General features: G+C 47.8%; 1 long non-coding RNA gene across 1 annotated transcript in view; it reads right to left on the reverse strand.

The window, feature by feature from the left end:
* LOC310826581 overlaps nt 1–13996 on the reverse strand; it is a 38306-nt gene that overhangs the window by 2239 nt on the left and 22071 nt on the right. The window lies entirely within an intron of this gene.

Consider the following 13996-nt stretch of genomic DNA (forward strand, 5'->3'; position numbering starts at 1 on the left):
AATGTTTAACCCAAATTAAGTTCACCCAAACATCCTTTCTCAAGCTGTTGCGATTTTGATTTAGGTTGTTGAGGCCATGATATCAACATCTACCCCACCTAGAGAAGGCTGTTTCTTATCAGCAAGCACTTTAAACATATTGTGAACAATGCTCGGACACAAATTAATGTCACAGGAATTATGTATATTACCTAAACAAGTGCATTTTATGGGATTACCCAAAAAGTGGTTTTTTAAAAAAAAAGAATATCACCACAAAGAATCTAAATTTCAGGCAAACATCACAGGTCCATTTCTGTGGCTAATGCACATTATAGTTCTGAATATATTTTTTTCTCTCCTCTGTGGGTTGAGGTAGCGGAAGCGCAGAACCATTTTCCAGAACGCAGGCCAATAAACTGAATCAAACTCCTGACAAATGAGGTTCTATCACTACTTTAGTTGCTCAAGGACATGATGTTCAGTCTGCTCTAGACTGAGTTACACTCTCCCAAAGGATCGTGTTTGCAGTTTAGCGATACTGTTGTGCCAGAGGTGGGTCACACTTGGCCTGCGAGGCTGTTTTCTTCAAGGCCTGCCCACCTGCCATCATATGTGACATCAGGTGGAGCCTTGGGCACAGTGGGGCACTCCTGGTCATGCACTGGCAAGTGAAAGCAGCTTTGGCTCTATTTCCCATAAGCTGATGGGCAATAGAGCCGAGACATGCTAGATCGGGTGTGGGAGCAGCTTCCCTGTGGAGAACAGCCCTGCATGCCGCATGGATGGTGCTTGGAAGTCCTGACTTCAGACTGCAAAATGCCCAGTCCCCCAAGGCTTAATTCTGCAGCAAAGAACTGTTGAGAAGAGCACGCCTGGCAGTACTGGGCAGCACAAGATGGCGTTACCCCGTTGGCATACAAACACTGCATTTTGCACAAGCATTGCTTAAAGGACTTCTTCCAGAGGTCAGTAGATGGTGCTCTTTTCCCAGGGAGCCCAATTAGCCACTGCTGCTGTGTGTCTTTAGTGCAAGTTCTAGTCTGGAATAGTCTCCCAATGTCCACAACATCGTGGCTCTAGACCAGGTGTGTGTTTTGCAAATTACACAGAAGGGCAAGAAAGCAGTATTATGTAGGGAGAAAAAAAATCTTAATGGAGTAACATTTCTGAGTATGCACTCTTAAGGGTTGGTTTCTCATGTTGGCCTGGTTCCCATGGTCACATTAAACATCCTTAAAGTAACGCTAATGTGAACACGATTGTGAACAAGCAGCGTGCTGGTGCACACTGCCAAAATTGTGCTTCACTGTTCCCCTGCTGCTGTTGCGCTTCCAGGAAAGAAGCCATACTCAGGCTTGTTGTGCGGGCTGAACATGGGCTCCTGGTTTCTTTCCTCGTCAGGCTGGGCCGCTCAGACAACACCACAAGCCAGACTTGCCTTCTTGGCAGCCGGGGAGAAGCAAAGTGGCCAGAATTTCAGCAGTCTGCAAAGGTACACTGGGCATTCACATTAAACCATAGTTTATTTTAAGTATGGTTTGATGTAACATAATTCACACATCAGAGTAAGTTAATAAAGGGTAGCATGCACAATTAGGTACTATTTGTGTACATATTCATCAATATTAAACTCAGCCGTTTTCCTGGAGTTCTTTTAGCTCATGCTTTGTACGTCTCTCTGTAGTGTGTAAATAACCTGCACAAATTAGCCTCCATTTTCCATGTTCAAAAGCAGCCAAGTTACTCAGATTAGGTTTTATTCAGAGACAGACTCCCAGCTTTGTAGTTCACATTTGAAAAGTTGGTACAAAAAACTGCAGTCTACTTTTGAAACACTGGCTAAGGAACTTTCTGAAGATCCTTTTGGAAACCGCATTGGATACCAGTTTGATACCATCAACCTTCTGGAGCGCCTGTCTGAGTTGGGGTGGGTGGCATCACTTTGCGGTGGTTGCAGTCCTACTTGGATAGACATTGCTGGATGGGTGGTGCTTGGGGAGTGCCCTTCAATGTTGGGTTCCTCAGGGTTGGATTTTATTCCTGATGCTGTTTAACAGCTACATGAATCTGCTCAGTGGGGTTATCTGGAGCTTGAGGGCGTTGTCAGCAATGCCCTTATGGCACACAGCTCTACTCCTTTACATCTGCACACAGTGAATGGCTTGACTGTTGTTATGCTTCAGTAGTAGACTGGATTTTTGCAGATATTAATAGTGTGCAGTTTGAAGCGGCGGGATGCTTAAAAAACTGTTCCTTTTGGAATGAAGCATTGTCCAGACCCATAAATTATTATTCAAAATTTTACTTGCAGAACTCTCTTTAAAAATAATTAAAACATCAAATGTACCTCAAAAATATGTCCAGCACAGGCTTAGCTTCTTAGAAAATATGAAATAATCCAAACAGGCCTATAAGCAAAGGTCTCTTATTCAGAATCCATTTTTTCCAGAGCTGTTTTCCTCCCCTCCCCCTAATATTCTTTATTGGTTTTCATTTGCACACTCCACATTCGCCTACTGTATTACATTTCTGTTAAGTTGTGGGTTGACATAGCCGACAACCAGCGACTTCTCCAAATAGCTCTTTATTTCGTAAGCTGGAATAGAACTGACTGCAAACAGCTCAGCCGGCCTGCTTTTATAGGCAGCCGGCTGTCAACATTGTAACAACAACAGCCCAGAGTTCCCGCCTAAAATAACTGACGCGGACCTGAGGGAAAACTATCTACAGACCTGAGTGAAAACTATATACAGTATTCCCCTGCTGGCCCAGGGTGAAACTTCACTACATAACACCCCTCCCCACCGAGATAAGGCGTTAGTTACAATCGTAATGGTTTCCTTATATACAGCACTACACGTAATGGTTCAATTAGGCACAAAAGCATATTGGTTACATTTCCCATACTTAGACCAACAGTGATACATGTCCAACAACATAGTCCTTTAAATAAGTTGGGCGCTTGGAAACTCTGCCAGACCGCCGGGGACTGGTAGCCAAGTCCAGAGAGCCACACAGTTCTTGCTGAGGCTGTGGTGCGACCCTAGGTGGCGTTGGAACCAAATCCCCTGGATCCGCTGCTGTGGGTGGAGCCTCCGCAAGTGGAGTGGTCTGAGTCTGTGGTAAGTCTGGCAGACCCTCTGAAGCGGCTTGGTTCGGCTCCACGCTGGCAGTTTGCGAGGGAGGTGTAGGTGGGGCCTCGCCATCTGTACGTGTCTCTTCTGGAGCCGCAAGCGCAGTTGGGGGCACCTCGGTAGTGTCCAAGTCCCCAACCCTGCGCCTAAGCTGGTCTATGTGCCGTCGCCACAAGCGTCCGTCTTCGAGTGCCACCTGGTACGAGCGAGGTCCAGTGACTCCCACTACTGTGGCTGGCACCCAAGGAATGTCCCCCACATAGTTCCAGGCAAAGACCTGGTTTCCTGGGACAAATGACCGTGGCGCGTTGGCACAGCCTGGGGGTTCAGCCACGGCAAAGTCCGGGTGTAGCCGGTCGAGCGGTGACCTGAGGCGGCGGCCCATAAGCAGTTCAGCAGGACTCCTCCCTGTGGCTGCATGAGGGGTGATGTGTTGCACGAACAAGTATTCGGCGACCCGCTCATGCCAGTCTCCCCGGTCCAGGCGCGCCAGTGCCTCTTTTGCCGAGCGCACCATTCTTTCCGCTTGCCCGTTGCTGGATGGATGAAAGGGTGCTGTTAGGGCATGGCGGATGCCCAGTCCCAAAAGATACCGCTCAAACGTGCCTGACGTGAACTGTGGTCCATTGTCAGAGACAAGGACATCAGGACACCCATGCGTTGCAAACAGGCCTCGCAGCACCCGGATGACAGCTTCGGTAGTGGTGGAGGGCATCAGGGCGACCTCCAGCCATTTGGAATAGGCGTCCACCACTACCATAAAGGTCCGGCCGTGAAAGGGGCCAGCCAGATCAATGTGCACCCTCGACCAGGGTGTCTTTGGCGTCTCCCAGGTGTGTCCCTTAGCTGCCGGTGGTGCAGGCCTCGACTCTTGGCACGCTTGACAGGCGGACACCCAGGCAGTGATGGCATCATCCATATTAGGCCACCAGACGTAACACCGAGCCAACGCCTTCATTTTGACAATTCCCGGGTGGCCAACGTGCAGAGCCTCCAGGACGCGCTGACGGAGTCCCTGGGGAATCACGATGCGGTCTCCCCACAGCAGACAGCCGCGATGAGCTGAGAGTTCATGTTGTCTGGTTGCGAAGGGCTGGAACTCCGATGCAAAAGGCCCTTGTGGCCACCCCCTCCACACCCAGTTGAGCACCCGGCTGATGGTGCGATCCTGGGCAGACGCGGAGGCCACAGTGGCAGCTGATACAGGCGCTGCCGGAAGATCCTCAATCAGAAGGAGCGATGAAGCTGGAGCCGGGTCTTCCACAAATGCTGGAAGAGGGCAACGGCTGAGGGCGTCGGCATGGCCCATCGATTTCCCCGGGCGATGGATGAGCCGGTAGTGGTAGGCAGCCAGGAAAACAGTCCATCGCAGCATGCGTGGCGAGAGGACCGGTGGAGTTGGACGATCACCGGCGAGGAGGCCCAGGAGTGGCTTGTGGTCAGTGATGAGGTCAAAAGTCCTGCCATAGAGGTATTCATGGAACCTCTTCACTCCAGCCACAAGTGCCAATGCCTCCTTGTCAAGCTGGCTGTAATTCCGTTCCGTCGGAGATAGTGTCCTGGAAAAGTAGGCGAGTGGTGCTTCTCTTCCATCTGGAAAACGGTGACTAAGGACAGCACCGATGCCAAAAGGTGAGGCGTCGCAGGCAAGGACCAGCGGCCTGGATTCACTGTACTGTACCAGCACACTGTCTGATGAAAGGAGAGCCTTGACCGCGTTGAAGGCCGCCGTCTCCCGATGACCCCAGGCCCAAGGCGTCTTTGTACTAAGGAGTCGGTGAAGAGGCTCAGCCACTGTGGCTTTGTGGGGCAGGAACATGTTATAAAAGTTCAGCAGCCCCAGGAATGCCTGCAACTCCGTCTTGTTCTTTGGGGTGGGGGCCTGCTGGATAGCGCGGATCTTGGATGTGGTCGGGTGAAGGCCGGAGGCATCGATAAGATAGCCCAGGAACTCTACCTGTGGAACGGCGATCTGGCACTTCTCCCTCTTTACCTTGAGCCCGGCCTCTTGGAACCTGGTCAGCACGGCACGGAGGCGCTCGAACAGCTGCTGGTGTGAGTCTGCAGACACCAAGACGTCATCAAAATATGGTACCACGCCCGGAAGCCCTTGCAGGAGACGCTCCATAAGGCTTTGGAAGATGCCAGGAGCCACACTCACCCCGAACTGCAACCGGCGGCAACGGAATGCCCCCCGGTGGGTGACGATTGTCTGGGCTTCAGCAGTGGCATCATCGACTGGCAGTTGTTGATAGGCTTGGGCAAGGTCCAGCTTAGCGAAGACCTTACCCTCACCCAGGGAATGCAGCAGGTGTTGGACAACAGGAACCGGATAAGCGTGCTGCTGAAGTGCCTTGTTGATCATGCACTTGTAGTCAGCGCAGATTCTCACCGACCCATCTGGCTTGACAGGCGTGACGATGGGGGTTTCCCACTTGGCGTGGTCAACCGGCTCCAAAACTCCTTGGGCGATCAGTTTGTCCAGTTGTTCGTCCACCTTAGCCTTGAGAGCAAAGGGAACCCGGCGTGGCTTTAGCTTGATGGGGGCGACTTGTGGATCAAGGCTAAAGGAGATGGGCGTACCTGTATATTGCCCCAAGGTGCCGTCAAAAACCTTGGCAAAGTCTTTGACCAGACCCTCAGTCTCTGTGTTAGAGATGCAGTTGATGCCGGTGACTTCCAGGCCGAGGGCATCAAACCAGTCTAGCCCTAGGAGGCTTGGCCGCTGACCTTCGACCACCACCAACCGGAGCAGGCCCGAAAAATCCTTGAAGGCAATCCGGAACCGGCCAACGCCTACCACGGGAATGTCGTTTCCCTGGTAGTCTCTCAGGTGTACGCGGTGAGAGTCAAGTTGCCTTTTGGACACTCTGGGTACCAGTCTTTTGATGGTGCTCCACGACACGATGGACAGGGCAGACCCGGTGTCGATCTCCATGTCACATGGAGCTCCTTCAATGAGCACCGTGACGTTCAGCTTGCGTCGCGTAGGCGAGTCGGTTTGGCCAATCGTGGTTCCAGACGGGCAGCGGCAGTTGGTGAGAGCGAAACAACTTTCCTTGGCAGACTGGAGTGAAGGCTTGGACTTGCGAGTCGATGAAGGGGGGGTGTCAGACGGAGCCGATCGGCAGACCTTAGCGATGTGGCCCCTTCTGGAACACTTCCTACAGATGGTGTCTCTGAATCGACACTTGGCACGGGAATGGTTGCCTCCGCAGCCGGCACATTCCGGTTGGCCCTTGGACTTCTGTTGGAACTTCCTGTGCTCCCGCTTTGTCTGGTGCACGTCATCGCCTTCACTGGAGGATGCCTCATCACTGCTGGCCTCTTCATGATGCACCGGAACTGGCTCCCTAGCAAGACGCGGGCTGCTGGACTTGCGGATCTCCTGGGCGGAGCGTTCAGCAGCTTCTGAGGCCACAGCCTCCTCAATGGCTTTCTGCAGCGTGAGGTCTGGCTTGGCGAGGAGACGCCGTTGCAGATGGATGTCCCGGACCCCGCAGACGATTCGATCCATCAGGGCATCGTCTAAGTCTCGGAACTCACAGTGCATTGCAGCCTGTCGCAGGGCGGTGGTGTAGTTGTTGATTGACTCCCCCTCTGCCTGGTTCCGGTGGTAGAACGCATGGCGGGCAGCAATCTTGGATGGCTTTGGTGCGTAGTGGTTGCGGAGCTTCTCTTGGATCGTGTCCCATGGTGTTGCCTGGACTGCTTCGGGCGCAACCAATGCTCGGGCCGTCTCAAACGCCTCAGGCCCACAGAGGCTGAGGAATAGGCCCCGCTTACGATCCTTTGATACTGCTGTCAGCTCGTTGGCTTGGAGGTAGCAGTCGAACCGAGCGAGGTAGGAATCCCATGATTCAGAGGCTGGCGCAAACGGCGGTAGAGGCACAAGTGAAGCCATGATTCCGATGCCAGCGTGAAGGGCGATGGATGGAACACCGTGCTCTAGCCAGAACAGTCAGCTCTGAATTGGTTCTGTCCAGTGATTTCGCTCAGTGATTTCGCTCTGTGATTCAGCTCAGTGATTCAGCTCAGTTCAGAGGCTGGCCGCATCTGGCTGTGCTCTGATGTCCATCGATCCCACCTTCGTTGCCAGTGTTAAGTTGTGGGTTGACATAGCCGACAACCAGCGATTTCTCCAAATAGCTCTTTATTTCGTAAGCTGGAATAGAACTGACTGCAAACAGCTCAGCTGGCCTGCTTTTATAGGCAGCCGGCTGTCAACATTGTAACAACAGCCCAGAGTTCCCGCCTAAAATAACTGACGCGGACCTGAGGGAAAACTATCTACAGACCTGAGTGAAAACTATATACAGTATCCCCCTGCTGGCCCAGGGTGAAACTTCACTACATAACAATTTCACACCTGCTCCCCAGAGCTGACTTCCCTCCTTCCCTCTTCTGGCCTTTTATAGCACATCTAACTTTTCCGCATTGTCTTAATCCGTTTTGTATATTATTTTTATTCTTTCATATTTGTTCATAGTCAAATAAATCCTCCTGTATATACAATTCTTATTGTCTGTCTATATCCATTTACAATTACCATTGTTACATTAATCACCTTGTACATTTTACTTTTTGTTATTTTCTTTATCCATAAATTTTCTTTGTATTTCACATTATGAGGTTTATTTCAGTTCTACTGGTTTCACTATTTCACCTTATCCTTCCTATGTATGACATAAAATTTTCCCATTCTTTTTGAAATGTTTCATCACCCTGTTGTCGAATTTTCCTTGTTAATCTAGCTATTTCTGCATATTCCCTTATCTTCTGTCACCATTCTTCTACTGTTGGTACTTGCTGTTGCTATGGGCTAACAATAACCTTGCCACTGTTACTGCATATGAGAACAATTTCTGGTCATTCTTAGTAATGTTTTCTACCATTCCCAACAAGAATGCCTCTGGCTTTTTCAAAAACGTATATCTAAATATCTTCTTTCATTCATTATATATATTTTCCCAATACATTTTTACCTTATCACAAGACCACCACATCTGAAAGAAACTACCTTCTTTCACCCCACATTTCCAGCAATTCTTGTTTCCTGTTTTATACATCCTTGTCAATTTAATTGGAATGAGGTACCACCTGTACATCATTTTTAACAGATTTTCTTCTAACAAGGTACATGCTGTAAATTTTAGCCCTGTGTTCCATAATTTTATCCACTTCTCATATTCAATGTTATGGCCAACATCCATTGCCCATTTAATCATAACATAACACTCTTGATTTCTTCAACTTTTGTGTGCCATTCTAATAAAAACTCATAAACTTTGGACAGTATTTTTGTATTATTCTGTAATACTGCAATTTCTAATATTGATCTTGTTTGTTCAAAACTTCTTGCTTTTTTGTCATTCATTTGGTGGTACTCCATCCAGCTTGATAGTTTATCTTTTAGTTCCTCATAAGGCCTGATCTTAATTACGTTATTTTCTTCCAACAGTATGTCTCTATATGTTAGCCATTCTCCTTTCATGTTTATTTTTTTCACTGAGAAGGCTTATTGGGGTGACAGCCACCATGGTGTTTTCCTTTCAAACCACTCTTTATATAATAATAATAATAATAATAATAATAATAATAATAATAATAATAATTTATTATTTATACCCCGCCCATGTGGCTGGGCTTCCCCAGCCACTCTGGGCGGCCTCCAAAAGAATATTAAAATACATCAAACATTAAAAGCTTCCCTAAACAGGGCTGCCTTCAGATGTCTTCTAAAAGCCTGGTAGTTGTTGTTCTCTTTGACATCTGATGGGAGGGCGTTCCACAGGGCAGGCGCCACTACCGAGAAGGCCCTCTGCCTGGTTCCCTGTAACTTGGCTTCTCGCAGTGAGGGAACCGCCAGAAGGCCCTCGGTGCTGGACCTCAGTGTCCGGGTAGAACGATGGGGGTGGAGACCGTCCTTCAGATATACTGGACCGAGGCCGTTTAGGGCTTTAAAGGTCAGCACCAACACTTTGAATTGTGCTCGGAAATGTACTGGGAGCCAATGTAGGTCTTCCAAGACTGGTGTTATGTGGTCTCTGCGGCTGCTCCCAGTCACCAGTCTAGCTGCCGCGTTCTGGATTAGTTGTAGTTTCCGGGTCACCTTCAAAGGTAGCCCCACATAGAGCGCATTGCAGTAATCCAAGCGGAAGATAACCAGAGCATGCACCACTCTGGCGAGACAGTCTGCAGGCAGATAGGGTCTCAGCCTGCGTACCAGATGGAGCTGGTAAACAGCTGCCCTGGACACAGATTTGACCTGTGCCTCCATGGACAGCTGTGAACCCAAAATGACTCCCAGGCTGCGCACCTGGTCCTTCAGGGGCACAGTTACCCAATTCAGGACCAGGGAATCCTCCACACCTGCCCGCCCCCTGTCCCCCAAAAACAGTACTTCTGTCTTGTCAGGATTCAACCTCAATCTGTTAGCCACCATCCAACCTCCAACCACCTCCAGGCACTCACACAGGACCTCCACTGTCTTCACTGGTTCTGATTTGAAAGAAAGGTAGAGCTGGGTATCATCCGCATACTGATGAACACCCAGCCCAAATCCCCTGATGATCTCTCCCAGTGGCTGCATGTAAATGTTGAAAAGCATGGGGGAGAGGACAGAACCCTGAGGCACCCCACAAATGAGAGCCCAGGGGTCTGAACACTCATCCTCCACCACCACTTTCTGAACACGGCCCAGGAGGAAGGAGCAGAACCACTGTATGACAGTGCCCCCAGCTCCCAGCCCCTCAAGACGGTCCAGAAGGATCTTATCTTCAATGGTATCAAATGCCACTGAGAGATCCAGCAGAACTAGGAAACAGCTCTCACCTTTGTCCCTAGCCCGCCGGAGATCATCAACCAGTGCGACCAAGGCAGTTTCAGTCCCATGATGAGGCCTGAATCCCGACTGGAAGGGATCCAAACGGTCCGCTTCTTCCAGGCGGGCCTGGAGTTGTTCAGCAACCACTCACTCAATCACCTTGCCCAAGAATGGAAGATTTGAGACTGGGCGATAGTTGGCCATCGTGGCCGCATCTAAAGATGGTTTTTTAAGAAGCAGTTTAACCACCCCACGAAGCCCATCACCCAGTCCTTCCCGGCTAGCTTTTATAAGCCAGGATGGGCAAGGATCAAGGAGACAAGTGGTTGATTTCACTCGTCCAAGCAGCCTGTCCACATCCTCGGAGGTAACAGATTGGAATTGATCCCACACAACTTGACTAGACAGGACTCTAGCACTCTCCCGCCCCGGCCCTGCTCCCACAGTGGAGTCTACCTCTTCTCGAATCTGAGCGACTTTATCTGCAAAAAACTTTGCAAAGTTATTGCAGGAGATCATGTGGCCCCGATGTTACAGGTGGTTCCGCTAAATTGCGAACCACCTGAAAGAATCTCCTGCTGTGGTTTCCGCAGATGCAATTGAGGCGGTGAAGAAAGTCTTATTCACCGTCGCTATCGCCATTTGGTAGGCTCGACATTGAGCTCTAACCCGTGTCCGGTCAGATTCAGAATGGGTTATCCGCCACCGGCGCTCTAGCCGTCTCAATGATTGTTTCATTGCCTCCAGATCCATGGAAAACCACGGGGCTCTCTGGGCTCCATGCAAACAGTCAATACCCCTGGTTAACTCCACATTCCAGCAGGCCACCAGGGAATCAGCTGAAAGGCCATCAACATGGGATAAAGCATCCCCTACCACTCTCTGGAAACCATTTGGATCCATTAAGAGGCGGGGGCGGACCATCTGAATCCGTCCCTCCTCCCTGCAGAGGGGATGGGTCGCGGAGAAGTCCAGTTGCACCAGGAGGTGATCTTACCATGGCACTTCTTTGGTTTCGCTTTTACTTAGTGTCAGATCACCAACATCCATAGAGGTGAACACCACGTCTAAGGCATGCCCGTGGCTATGAGTTGGGCCAGACTTATTCAGGGACAGCCCCATGGAGGCCATGCTTTCCACGAAGTCCCGAGCAGCCCCTTGTAAGGTCGTGTCGGCATGGATGTTAAAATCCCCTAGGACGACCAAGCTAGGTGTCTCCAGGAGGACATCCGCCATGATCTGAAGCAGCTCGGGCAGGGAATCCTTGGTGCAGCGGGGAGGTTGGTACACCAATAGGAATCCTGTGCTGCCCCTATTGCCCAACTTCCAGAACATGCACTCAGAGAACTGGGTCTTCCCAGTAGGACACCTGATCCTAGCTAGTGACTTCCTAAAATCACTGCAACCCTCCCTCCCCGCCCACATGACCTGGGTTGCTGTGCGTAAGAGAAACCTGGTGGACAAGCAGCGGCAAGGACAGGTCCATCTGCTTCATCCAACCAAGTTTCTGTCACACATGCCAGGTCAAATCCTCCATCCACGATCAAATCATGGATCACAATGGTTTTATGCATCATTGAACTGGATTGCACAGCAGCACCTTCAGGTTGTGTGGGTATCCCTTGCTGATTCCAGTATCCGTCCGGTCAGGACCAGACCTGGAGGCAGGGATAGTCCTCAGACAACGACTAAACCTGCCTCCTCTGTAATGACATGGTCTGGTCTTAGCGTAACTCCTCCTCCTACCCATGATCACTAAGATCAGTTGTCCCAGTGCCTCCCCCCCGTGGAACCTGCCCCAGCCATTTTGTTTGCTGGGACCCACTCCCGGGCAGCCCTGACCCCTCCCCTTAAAATCAAATTAAAACCTATACAGAAAACAAACTAACAGAACAATAAAACTATAAAAAACAAAAAACAAAGTCACAAACACAACATAATTAAATTAAACAAATTCCCACACCCAACTAAACACCCACCCCCCACCCCCGAGGCCTCCCTGGAGCCCCATAGACTGCGGAGGTGAGTATGGGGCCTGCCCCCAGGCCCAAGGTGTAAAAAGGGCTTCCAGGGGGAGGGGTCCTCCCCACAAACTCACGGCAAAGCGGCATAAAGTGATCTTTTTATAATGTGATTTAGAAAGTCTTGATGTACTAGGCTTCTTCCCCTGCCATACAAACCTATAAATTGTTTTTTGCCACTCCTTGAATTGATCTAATCCAATAACAATTGGGATAGTTTGGAATAAAAAGAGCATCTTAGGTAGGACACTCATCTTTATAACTGCTATCCTTCCCCAGAAGGAGAGTTTCAGTCTATCCCAAATTTCCAAATTTGTTTTTACTTCTTTCCATGTTGTTTTATAATTGTCCTTGAATAGGTTTGTATTTTTCGGGGAGAGCCAGACACCCAAATATTTTATTTTCTTTACTACTGTTATTTCCGTTTTGCTTTGATCTATTTGTTCCCCATTCATATTTTTTACCATAAGTTTTGTTTTAACCTTGTTAATTTTCAGTCCTGGCAACAAACCAAATTCTTCAATTACTTTTAATGCTTCCGCTGTCAAGATTTGTGGTTCCTGTAATGTCAGAACTATATCGTCAGCAAAGGCTTTGACCTTGTATTATTTTTCTTCACACTTCATCCCTGTAATTCTTTCTGTTGCTCTTATATTTTGAAGTAATACTTCCAGTACTGATATAAATAGTAGAGGTGACAGTGGGCAGCCTTTTCTTGTGCCCTTGGTGATTTGAAGACTCTCTGTCAGTCCGCTATTTATTATGAGTTTCGCATTTTGTTTTGTAAATTGTCTCTATACTCCTTAGAAAATTTGTACCCAGGCCCATTATTTCTAGATTCTTTTTCATAAAGGACCAAGACACATTATCAAACACCTTTTCCGTATCTATAAAAATCAATGCAGCTTGTTTATTTATTTTAGTTTTTAAGTATTCAATTATATTTACTATGTTTTGTAAATTATCTTTTAAATGCCATCTTGGTAAAAAGATGGCCTGGTCTGGATGTATTTGTGGTCCCATAATCTTTTTTAGCCTCTGTGCTAATACATTTGCGAACAATTTATAATCATTATTAATCAGTGATATTGGTCTAAAAATTTTTACATTTGTAAGATCCGTTCCTTGTTTAGGTATTAATGTAATAAACGCTTCTTCCCATGTCATTGGAATCTGCCCTTTCTTCATTATACTTATTTATTACTTCCTTTAATGAAGGAATTAGTTGTTGGCTTAATTTCTTATAATATTTAATTGGTATACCATCAGGCCCTGGTGCCTTTCCATTTTCCCTTGTGTAATTGTTTCCATAATTTCTTCCTCTGAAATCAGTCTTTCTAGTTGTTCTCTTCTTTCTTGCAATATTGCCTTTAATTTATGTTCCTCTAGGTAAGTTCTTATTTTTCCTCATTTTCTTTTCTTATTTCTTTGGGATTATCTATTATTTCATTATTATCTTTCATTGTATTTATGAAGTTCTGCCCTTGTTTTTTCTTTAATTGCCAGGCCAGCCATTTTCCCGTTTTCTTTGCTGATTCAAAATTTTGTTGTTTTAATAGTTTAATTTTCCATTCCACTTCTTGATTTATAATCATACAGTAGACAGTTGCGTTTGCAACAATTTAAGTGCTTGTTTTAATTTGGGGTCTTCTGGCTTCCTAACCATCTGTTTTTCTATGTCTTTTATTTTATTTAATATTTCTTCTTTGTTCTTTTCCTTTTTCCTCTTAAGAATACAGTTCTGTTGCAGGAAGAATGCTTGCATAACAGCTTCGCTTGCATCCCAAACTACATTAATATCAGTACATTTATTTAAATTTAATTCAAAATATGTGTTAAAGTGTTTTTTATCTAGTATCTCTGTATTGTCTAGCAAGCTATCATTCATTCTCCACCTTCGCGTTGTTAAATCTTTACTCTTCCATTCTATTACAGTGGCATTATGATCTGACAGTGTCTTTGGTAAAATTTCAGCTTTCACCACTCTTGTGGTTAATTCTCGAAACTCTTAGCAAACTTTCCCCAGGCCTTTT

The sequence above is a fragment of the Podarcis gaigeae genome (genome assembly GCF_964106915.1).
Source record: "Podarcis gaigeae genome assembly, chromosome: 10".
Taxonomy (NCBI): Eukaryota; Metazoa; Chordata; class Lepidosauria; order Squamata; family Lacertidae; genus Podarcis; species Podarcis gaigeae.